Raw genomic sequence first — 11194 nt, forward strand, 5'->3', positions numbered from 1 at the left:
CTCTTCCCGGGGGATCCCGAGGCGTTCCCAGGCCAGCCGGGAGACATAGTCTTCCCAACGTGTCCTGGGTCTTCCCCGTGGCCTCCTACCGGTTGGAGGTGCCCCAAACACCTCCCTAGGGCGGTGTTCGGGTGGCATCCTGACCAGATGCCCGAACCACCTCATCTGGCTCCTCTCGATGTGAAGGAGCAGCGGCTTTACTTTGAGTTCCTCCCGGATGGCAGAACTTCTCACCCTATCTCTAAGGGAGAGGAAACTCATTTGGGCCGCTTGTACCCGTGATCTTATCCTTTCGGTCATGACCCAAAGCTCATGACCATAGGTGAGGATGGGAACGTAGATCGACCGGTAAATTGAGAGCTTTGCCTTCCGGCTCAGCTCCTTCTTCACCACAACGGATCGGTACAACGTCCGCATTACTGAAGACGCCGCACCGATCCGCCTGTCGATCTCACGATCCACTCTTCCCTCACTCGTGAACAAGACTCCTAGGTACTTGAACTCCTCCACTTGGGGCAGGGTCTCCTCCCCAACCCGGAGATGGCACTCCACCCTTTTCCGGGCGAGAACCATGGACTCGGACTTGGAGGTGCTGATTCTCATTCCGGTCGCTTCACACTCGGCTGCGAACCGATCCAGCGAGAGCTGAAGATCCCGGTCAGATGAAGCCATCAGGACCACATCATCTGCAAAAAGCAGAGACCTAATCCTGCGGTCACCAAACCGGAACCCCTCAACGCCTTGACTGCGCCTAGAAATTCTGTCCATAAAAGTTATGAAAAGAATCGGTGACAAAGGACAGCCTTGGCGGAGTCCAACCCTCACTGGAAATGTGTTCGACTTACTGCCGGCAATGCGGAGGTACTATCTAATCTAATCTAATCTAATCTAAAACATGACAAAAAGTAGAATTTTTTAAGTATTTGCCTGTATTTGTTTAAGTAATTATGTATTTGTTTGTTATGCGTGTTGTGCATTACTTACTGCTGATTATGTGCAGGGGCCAGGCAAAAAGGTTGTAAAGGTTGTTTTTTTTCCCCAAAGTTAATAAAAATGTTTCCATAAATCCTCTGTGAATTATGCGTGAATCTTGACTAACTTCAGACGTACGCAGGGGTGTTGTAATTATTCCAAATTAGCGTTGGAGGCCTTGGCAGTGGTCTCCTGTTCCTGTTGCAGGGGCGTTTCATTTGTGGGAACGGCTCGAGGATTTCAAGCGCTTAATCTTGTCGAGGAAAAAGGTCTGAAAATAGTCCGCCGAGATTACGGCATGATTCCATGCAGATGTTGACACTCTGCGTGATTATGTGCTCGCCGTAATCCCGTGTTGGGATTACGACATCACGTCTGCCAATTAATGTTTGAGGGGGCGGGAAAGAAGGGGGGGGAAGTTAGAAGTTTTGTGCATCTTAAGGAGGGGTGGGAAGATATTATCGAAAAAAGTGATTGAACGCCAAACGATGCTAACTTGATGGCTAAACCGAGAGCAGCTGGGACGTCAGTTGTCGGAAGAGGCGGCCAGCGTGGACGTCTGCCGACAGCCACCAGCTGCTCGCCGCCGGCTCCAGCAGGGGGAAGCCACTCAAAAGTCCTCCTCGGCGTTTTAAAAATGGAAGAACCTCCGACTGCGTTTTCTTGTTATTCCACCGCTCTTCTTAATGGGCTTCAGCGAGGTGACGGCGCCGCGCGAGAGAGAATGAGATATTAATGCTTCAATCTGCAAGAGTCACTGCTGAGAATAATTACCACGCTTTTGGCACTTTGGCAACAATTAAACAGAAAACAAAAACACATGCTCCAAAAATGAACGCTTTAAAGGCCTACTGAAATGAGATTTTTTTATTTAAACGGGGATAGCAGGTCCATACTATGTGTCATACTTGATCATTTCGCGATATTGACAAATTTTTGCTGAAAGGATTTAGTAGAGAACATCCACGATAAAGTCCGCAACTTTCGGTGCGAAGAGAAAAGCCCTGCCTGTACCGGAAGTCGCAGACGATGACGTCACAAGGGTGGGGGCTCCTCACATGTTCACATTAATTTTAATGGGAGCCTCCAACAAAAAGTACTTTTTTGGACCGAGGAAACGATAATTTCCCCATTGATTTGAGCGAGGATGAAAGATTTGTGTTTGAGGATATTGATAGCGACGGACTAGAAAAACATGTTAAAAAAACAAAACACGATTGCATTGGGACGGATTCCGATGTTTTTAGACACATTTAATAGGATAATTCTGGGAAATCCCATCCATCCATCTTCTTCCGCTTATCCGAGGTCGGGTCGCGGGGGCAACAGCCTAAGCAGGGAAACCCAGACTTCCCTCTCCCCAGCCACTTCGTCTAGTTCTTCCCGGGGGATCCCGAGGCGTTCCCAGGCCAACCGGGAGACATAGTCTTCCCAACGTGTCCTGGGTCTTCCCCGTGGCCTCCTACCGGTTGGACGTGCCCTAAACACCTCCCTAGGGAGGCGTTCGGGTGGCATCCTGACCAGATGCCCGAACCACCTCATCTGGCTCTTCTCGATGTGGAGGAGCAGCGGCTTTACTTTGAGTTCCTCCCGGATGGCAGAGCTTCTCACCCTATCTCTAAGGGAGAGACCCGCCACACGGCGGAGGAAACTCATTTCGGCCGCTTGTACCCGTGATCTTATTCTTTCGGTCATGACCCAAAGCTCATGACCATAGGTGAGGATGGGAACGTAGATCGACCGGTAAATTGAGAGCTTTGCCTTCCGGCTCAGCTCCTTCTTCACCACAACGGATCGGTACAACGTCCGCATTACTGAAGACGCCGCACCGATCCGCCTGTCGATCTCACGATCCACTCTTCCCCCACTCGTGAACAAGACTCCTAGGTACTTGAACTCCTCCACTTGGGGCAGGGTCTCCTCCCCAACCCGGAGATGGCACTCCACCCTTTTCCGGGCGAGAACCATGGACTCAGACTTGGAGGTGCTGATTCTCATTCCGGTCGCTTCACACTCGGCTGCGAACCGATCCATACACGTAGATCGACCGGTAAATTGAGAGCTTTGCCTTCCGGCTCAGCTCCTTTTTCACCACAACGGATCGGTACAACGTCCGCATTACTGAAGACGCCGCACCGATCCGCCTGTCGATCTCACGATCCACTCTTCCCTCACTCGTGAACAAGACTCCTAGGTACTTGAACTCCTCCACTTGGGGCAGGGTCTCCTCCCCAACCCGGAGATGGCATTCCACCCTTTTCCGGCAGAGAACCATGGACTCGGATTTGGAGGTGCTGATTCTCATTCCGGCCGCTTCACACTCGGCTGCGAACCGATCCATACACGTAGATCGACCGGTAAATTGAGAGCTTTGCTGTCCGGCTCAGCTCCTTCTTCACCACAACGGATCGGTACAATGTCCGCATTACTGAAGACGCCGCACCGATCCGCCTGTCGATCTCACGACTCCTAGGTACTTCAACTCCTCCACTTGGGGCAGGGTCTCCTCCCCAACCCGGAGATGGCACTCCACCCTTTTCCGGGCGAGAACCATGGACTCAGACTTGGAGGTGCTGATTCTCATTCCGGTCGCTTCGCACTCGGCTGCGAACCGATCCATACACGTAGATCGACCGATAAGTTGAGAGCTTTGCCGTCCGGCTCAGCTCCTTCTTCACCACAACGGATCGGTACAATGTCCGCATTACTGAAGACGCCGCACCGATCCGCCTGTCGATCTCACGATCCACTCTTCCCCCACTCGTGAACAAGACTCCTAGGTACTTGAACTCCTCTACTTGGGGCAGGGGAAATCCCTTATCTTTCTATTGTGTTGTTAGTGTTTTAGTGAGTTAAATAGTACCTGATAGTCGGAGGTGTGTCTCCACGGGTGTGTTGACGCCAATGTCTCAGGGGAGTCGACGGCAGCTGCATGGACGGCACAAGCTCAGCTTTTCTCCGGTAAGAAGCGACTTTTTAACCACAATGTATTTTCTCACCGAAACCTGCTGGTTGACATTCCGTCGTGATTCATGTTCGCTTGACCGCACTCTGATCCATAGTAAAGTTTCACCTCCAGGAATTTTAAACAAGGAATCACCGTGTGTTTGTGTGGCTAAAGGCTAAAGCTTCCCAACTCCATCTTTCTACTGTGACTTCTCCAATATTAATTGAACAAATTGCAAAAGATTCAGCAACACAGATGTCCAAAATACTGTGTAATTATGACGTTAACGCAGACGACTTTTAGCTGTGTGTGTGTGCAGTGCTCACACTTCCTGAAAACCTGTGACGTCTTGCGTACACGTCATCATTACACAACGTTTTCAAGATGAAACTCCCGGGAAATTTAAAATTGTAATTTAGTAAACTAAAGCGGCCGTATTGGCATGTGTTGCAATGTTAATATTTCATCATTGATATATAAACTATCAGACTGCGTGGTCGCTAGTAGTGGCTTTAAGTAGGCCTTTAAAGGCCTACGGAAATGAGATTTTCTTATTTAAACGGGGATAGCAGGTCCATTCTATGTCTCATACTTGATCATTTCGCGATATTGCCATATTTTTGCTGAAAGGATTTAGTAGAGAACATCCATGATAAAGTTTGCAACTTTTGGTTGCTAATAGAAAAGCCCTGCCTTTACCGGAAGTATGTGCACGTGAGGTCACTAGTTGCAGGGCTCCACACATATTCACATTGTTTATAATGGGAGCCACCAGCACTAAGAGCAATTCGGATCGAGAAAGCGACAATTTACCCATTAATTTGAGCGAGGATGAAAGATTTGTGAATTAGGATATTGATAGTGGACGACTAGAAAAAAATATTAAAAAGCGACGGCTCTGGGAAGCGGCAGTGTGAGCGTTTCAGATGTAATTAGACACATTTACTAGGATAATTCTGGAAGATCCCTTATCTGCTTAATGTTTTAATAGTGTTTTGGTTGTGACAATCTGTCACTTTATTTCTGTTAGTTTTCCGTGTTTTTGAATTTACTTCCTGTTCATTGATCTTATTTTGTGGTATTTCCTGTTTTATTTACGGAGTACTGTTGTTTTTCTCTTTTTGTTGATCGGCAGCGGTTCACACCTGCTGTCAATCAAACTAGTACCTATTTATGTTTCACTCGAGCACTCCTCAGTGCTCGAAGATAATCTATGTTTGGTGAACTTACTATACAAGACTGCTTTATGTTTATTTCCGTTTCTTATGAGTATTAAATTATTTTCTTACCTTCACTCCTCTCTCCTGGATTCTTGCATCATCGGGGACACACAACTGCAGCCATGCGAGTTCCTAACATTAGTGAGATTGTAAAGATTGTAAAGACATACCCTGAGGTCGGATGGCTGCGGTGAACATGAAGTGTCTCAGAGAGAAGCCGAGGGGCCAAACTCACAGCTGCCTTTTTTGACAGCTGCTGCAGGATGACGAATAATCCAATGATGTCCCCGGTAAGATACATATCACAATTTTCCCATCCAAAATCATGCTGGTTGAAGTAGAGAAAACATGTTCGCTTGACCGCTCTGTTTCACAACAAACAAAGAAACACCGGCTGTGTCTCGGTACTAAAGACAGCTGCAATACACCGCTTTCCACCAACAGCATTGTTCTTTATAGTCTCCATTATTAATTGAACAAATTGCAAAAGATTCAGCAACACAGATGTCCAGAATACTGTGTAATTATGCGATTAAAGCAGACGACTTTTGTGCAGCGCTAATATTTCCTGATAGTCCGTGACGTCACGCGCACGTGTCATCATTCTGCGACGTTTTCAACAAGAAACTTGCGGGAAAATTTAAAATTGCAATTTAGTAAACTAAAAAGGCCTTATTGGCATGTGTTGCAATGTTAATATTTCATCATTGATATATAAACTATCAGACTGCATGGTCGCTAGTAGTGGGTGTAAGTAGGCCTTTAAGTCGGACAAACTCTAAACCAGGGGTGGGCATTACGTCGATCGCGATCGACTGGTCGATCTCGGAGGGTGTGTCAGTCGATCTCAAGCCAGGCATTAAAAAATGTACATAAAAATGAGCAATCATCAATCATACCAAGACTTCACTTTCGTCAGTTGTTTGACATTCTCGGCACCCGAGGATCTTGTGAGATGACGCTGGCTGCTGCCAGCTCATATTTAAGAAAAAAATCACTAACAGGGCGGACGCAGAGAAACACATTTTATTTCTAGAGACTCCGTACCTACTGTCAAAACTCTAAAGACCGACTGCACACTTCCTGTCTTCACCATAAAAGACCTGTTTCATCCTGCCTGTGCTAACAAAATAAGAGTCTCAGAAAGCTAGCAAGCTACGGAGTTTGATGCCAATGTATTTCAGCGACCGCTTTCTCACTTGCTTGCCCACCCGCACACTCACTGACGTCACTCACCTGCTGCCAGACATTAAAGGGCCACACACATATGCTACTCTCATAACAAAGTGTTTAAAAAGGAGTATGCAAGTTGGACAAATGAGATGCCAAATCCAACCACTTTCATGTGGTATTGTACAGAAAGGACAACTTTTTTTCTCCTCCATTTGAAAATGCGGACGTTATCAGCACCACTGTCTGATTCCAATCAATGCAAGTCATCAGAATCAGGTAATACACCAACTTATATTCTTGTCTTCATGAAAGAAAGGAATCTATATGTGTTAAACATGCTTGTATTATCATTAAACTCCATTAACTTGTTAACAAAAATGTCTCTTTCATAAATAAATAAATATAAATTATAAATAGGAATGAGGTAGATCTCCTCGACTTGGTCAATTGAAAAGTAGCTCACCTGCATAAAAAATGTGAGCGCCCCTGCTCTAAATGATAGAATTTTAAAGAACTTCAAAACAACTTTGACAGGGGATTAAACGTGATTGGATTACGCCGCTGGATTACCTTGACAAGCATTAGTCTCACGTTGGTCACAAACTGTCAAATTAAAGCATCATTGGCACCCTTAGAGGTGTTCCCATACAACTTTCTCACTTCTAAAAGCAGACCAATTATAGAGAGCAGGGGTCCCCAAACTTTTTTAACTCGGTGGCCGCCAGAGGTGGATAGAGTAGCCAGAAATTGTACTCAAGTAAGAGTACTGTTACTTTAGAGATGTATTACTCAAGTAAAAGTAAGGAGTAGTCATCCAAATATTTACTTGAGTAAAAGTAAAAAGTATGTTGTGAAAAAACTACTCAAGTACCGAGTAACTGATGAGTAACCTGTTTGTTTAATGATTACGGCAACAAATAATGCACAAAAACATAAAAATAGCAATCAGCAAATTCAGAGCCAGGAATATCTCTTAAGCAACTAAAACAATAATATATATTAAATAATAATAAATTAAAATAAAAAAATTAAGGCAAATTGAGCCACAATAACTTAACAGCAACATAGGCTCAGTAGGCATTCATTGATTGATTGATTGATTGAAACTTGTATTAGTAGATTGCAGTACAGTACATATTCTGTACAATTGACCACTAAATGGTAACACCCCAATAAGTTTTTCAACGTTAATCAATTACTTAATAAATGACCAAGTCGAGGTGATCTACCTCACATATACATACACATGTCATATATATAGTTATTTATTTTGCCGTTTTTGTTGACATGTTAAAGGTGTTTTAATGAATATACAAGCATGTTTAACATATAGATTCCTATCTTCCATGAAGACAAGAATATAAGTTGGTGTATTACCTGATTCTGATGACTTGCATTGATTGGAATCAGACAGTATAGTGCTGATAATGTCCACATTTTCAAATGGAGGAGAAAAAAAAGTTCCTCTTTTCTGTCTAATACCACATGAAAGTCATTGGTTTTCGGCATCTTATTTGTTCAGCTTCCATATTCGTTTTTATACACTTTACAAGAAATACATTGGCGGCAAACTCCGTACCTTGCTCGCTTGTTTGCTCTGGCTTTCGGAGACTCTTATTTTGTTAGCGCAGGTGAGTTGGAGCGACACTTTTATTGTGAAGACAGGAAGTGTGCGATCAGTCTTTAGGCTTTTGACGGGAAGTACGGTTGAAATAAAAAGTGTCTTTTTTTCTTTACACTTTTGATTGATTGACTGAAACTTTTATTAGTAGATTGCACAGTACAGTACATATTCTGTACAATTGACCACTAAATGGTAACACCCCAATAAGTTTTTCAACGTTAATCAATTACTTAATAAATGACCAAGTCGAGGTGATCTACCTCATATATACATATACATACACACACATATCATATAAATATATATATATATATATATATAATTTAGTTATTTATTTTGCCGTTTTTGTTGACATGTTAAAGGTGTTTTAATGAATATACATGCATGTTTAACACATATAGATTCCTATCTTTCATGAAGACAAGAATATAAGTTGGTGTATTACCTGATTCTGATGACTTGCATTGATTGGAATCAGACAGTATAGTGCAGATAATGTCCACATTTTCAAATGGAGGAGAAAAAAAGTTCCTCTTTTCTGTCTAATACATCATGAAAGTCGTTGGTTTTCGGCATCTTATTTGTCCAGCTTCCATATTCGTTTACAAGAAACACATTGGCGGCAAACTCTGTACCTTGCTAGCTTGTTTGCGCTGGCTTTCGGAGACTCTTATTTTGTTAGCGCAGGCGAGTGGGAGTGACACTTTTATTGTGAAGACAGGAAGTGTGCGATCAGTCTTTAGGCTTTTGACGGGAAGTACGGTTGAAATAAAAAGTGTCTTTTTTCCTTTACACTTTTGATTGATTGATTGAAACTTTTATTAGTAGATTGCACAGTACAGTACATATTCCGCACAATTGACCACTAAATGGTAACACCCAAATAAGTTTTTCAACTTTTTTAGGTCGGATTCGACGTGTGACGGTCATGTGACCGCCTGGTTTTGTTTGATTGGTCCAAATGTCACCAGTGACTGCATTTGATTGGTGAAACACAGGCATGCGTAGTTCCTACTTTGAATGAGTGTCTGACCAAATCAAAACAAACAAAGCGTGCATTAACAGATCGATAAAAAAAAGTAGCGAGCTGATTGTAGATAAATGGAGCGGAGTAAAAGTAGCGTTTCTTCTCTATAAATATACTCAAGTAAAAGTAAAAGTATGTTGCATAAAAACTACTCGTAGAAGTGCAATTTATCCCAAAAGTTACTCAAGTAGATGTAACGGAGTAAATGTAGCGCGTTACTACCCACCTCTGGTGGCCGCATTGTGTTAAAGAAATCTGTAAACTGTATTTTCCGGATTGTAAATTATAAATACTCCGGATTTACATCGAACTCCTGTTAGATGTAAATCTAACAGGAGTTAGATTTACATCCATAACTTGAATCCGTCCCTGTTCGTGTTGTTACACCCTCTGACAACACACCGACGAGGCATGATGTCTCCAAGGTACGGAAAACAGTCGAAAAAACGGAAAATAACAGAGCTGATTTGACTTGTTGTGTGTAATGTTTTTGAGAAAATGGGGGATTGCTTCCCATTGTGACGTCACGGGTGAAAGGTCATCGCTCCGACAGCGAACAATTGAAAGGCGTTTCCATCGCCAAATTCACCCTTTTAGAGTTGGGAAATCTGTTAAAAAAACATATGGTCTTTTTTCTGCAACATCAAGGTATATATTGATGCTTACATAGGTCTGCTGATAATGTTCCCCTTTAACTTGCACTTACAGATGTAGCGACAAACTGTATTTAGTGACAGTGGTTTTTTTAAGTGTTCCTGAGCCCATGTGGTGATATCCTTTAGAGATTGATGTCGGTTTTTGATACGGTGATCGAAGGTCACGGTCATTCAATGTTGGTTTCCGGCCATGCCGCTTACGTGGAGTGATTTCTCCACATTCTCTGAACCTTTTGATGATTTAATGGACCGAAGACGTTGAAATCCCTAAATTTCTTGCAATTGCACTTTGAGAAACGTTGTTCTTAAACTGTTGTGGACAAAGGGGTGTACCTCGCCCCATCCTTTCTTGTGAAAGACTGGGCATTTTTTGGGAAGCTGTTTTTATACCCAATCATGGCACCCACCTGTTCCCAATTAGCCTGCACACCTGTGTGATGTTCCGAATAAGTAATTGATGAGCATTCCACAACTTTATCAGTATTTATTGCCCCCTTTCCCAACTTCTTTGTCACGTGTTGCTGGCATCAAATTCTAAAGTTGATGATTATTTGTGGCTTCACGGTGGCAGAGGGGTTAGTGCGTCTGCCTCACAATACAAAGGTCCTGAGTAGTCTGGGGTTCAATCCCGGCCTCGGGATCTTTCTGTGTGGAGTTTGCATGTTCTCCCCGTGAATGCGTGGGTTCCCTCCGGGTACTCCGGCTTCCTCCCACTTCCAAAGACATGCACCTGGGGATAGGCCCCTCCCACTTCCAAAGACATGTGTTGGCCCCGCGACCCCAAAGGGAATAAGCGGTAGAAAAATGGATGGATGGATTTCCATCAAAAAAATTGTTTATCAGTTTGAACATCAAATATGTTGTCTTTGGGGCATATTCAACTGAATATAGGTTGAAATGATTTGCAAATCACAGGCTCGGGATCTTTCTGTGTGGAGTTTGCATGTTCTCCCCGTGAATGCGTGGGTTCCCTCCGGGTACTCCGGCTTCCTCCCACTTCCAAAGACATGCACCTGGGGATAGGTTGATTGGCAACACTAAATTGGCCCTAGTGTGTGAATGTGAGTGTGAATGTTGTCTATCTGTGTTGGCCCTGCGATGAGGTGGCGACTTGTCCAGGGTGTACCCTGCCTTCCGCCCGATTGTAGCTGAGATAGGCGCCAGCGCCCCCCGCGACCCCGAAAGGGAATAAGCGGTAGAAAATGGATGGATGGATGGATGTATTCCGTTTATATTTAGATCTAACACAATTTCCCAACTCATATGGAAACGGGGTTTGTGATTAATCGGCGCTAAACGTGATATTAGCCAGGCTAATCCTTGCTACGTCTTTCTGTGTAGTGGACATGGCGAGCAACCATGGCGCTGGAGGAAGACACGCCCCCTGCTCCCCTATTTGTCGGTTTGGTGTGGAGCGCAGCTTGCCATGCAGGATGCAGAACCCCTGCTGGGCCTGTAAGTACAACCAAAAACTACGGGTTTTAGCCAAGCAGGGATGGTTTGGCGTATAGTTTGGACCAAGTGTTTTTGGCCCCCAGGCTTCTTTAAAGGATGTTATCTGTGAGGCTGCTTTAA

The 11194-nt window shown here is 44.1% G+C and overlaps 1 protein-coding gene and 1 long non-coding RNA gene across 2 annotated transcripts in view; one reads left to right on the forward strand and one right to left on the reverse strand.

Moving 5' to 3' along the window:
• The window catches only part of LOC133559990 (uncharacterized), a 135130-nt gene that overhangs the window by 60297 nt on the left and 63639 nt on the right, over nt 1–11194 (reverse strand). The window lies entirely within an intron of this gene.
• chrm2a (cholinergic receptor, muscarinic 2a) overlaps nt 11014–11194 on the forward strand; it is a 110611-nt gene continuing 110430 nt past the window's right edge. Inside the window, exon 1 of the mRNA XM_061912005.1 lies at nt 11014–11074. The gene's annotated coding sequence lies outside the window, so the exon portion shown is untranslated. The remainder of the gene's footprint in view (nt 11075–11194) is intronic.

The sequence above is a fragment of the Nerophis ophidion genome, linkage group LG10 (assembly GCF_033978795.1).
Source record: "Nerophis ophidion isolate RoL-2023_Sa linkage group LG10, RoL_Noph_v1.0, whole genome shotgun sequence".
NCBI classification, from domain to species: Eukaryota; Metazoa; Chordata; class Actinopteri; order Syngnathiformes; family Syngnathidae; genus Nerophis; species Nerophis ophidion.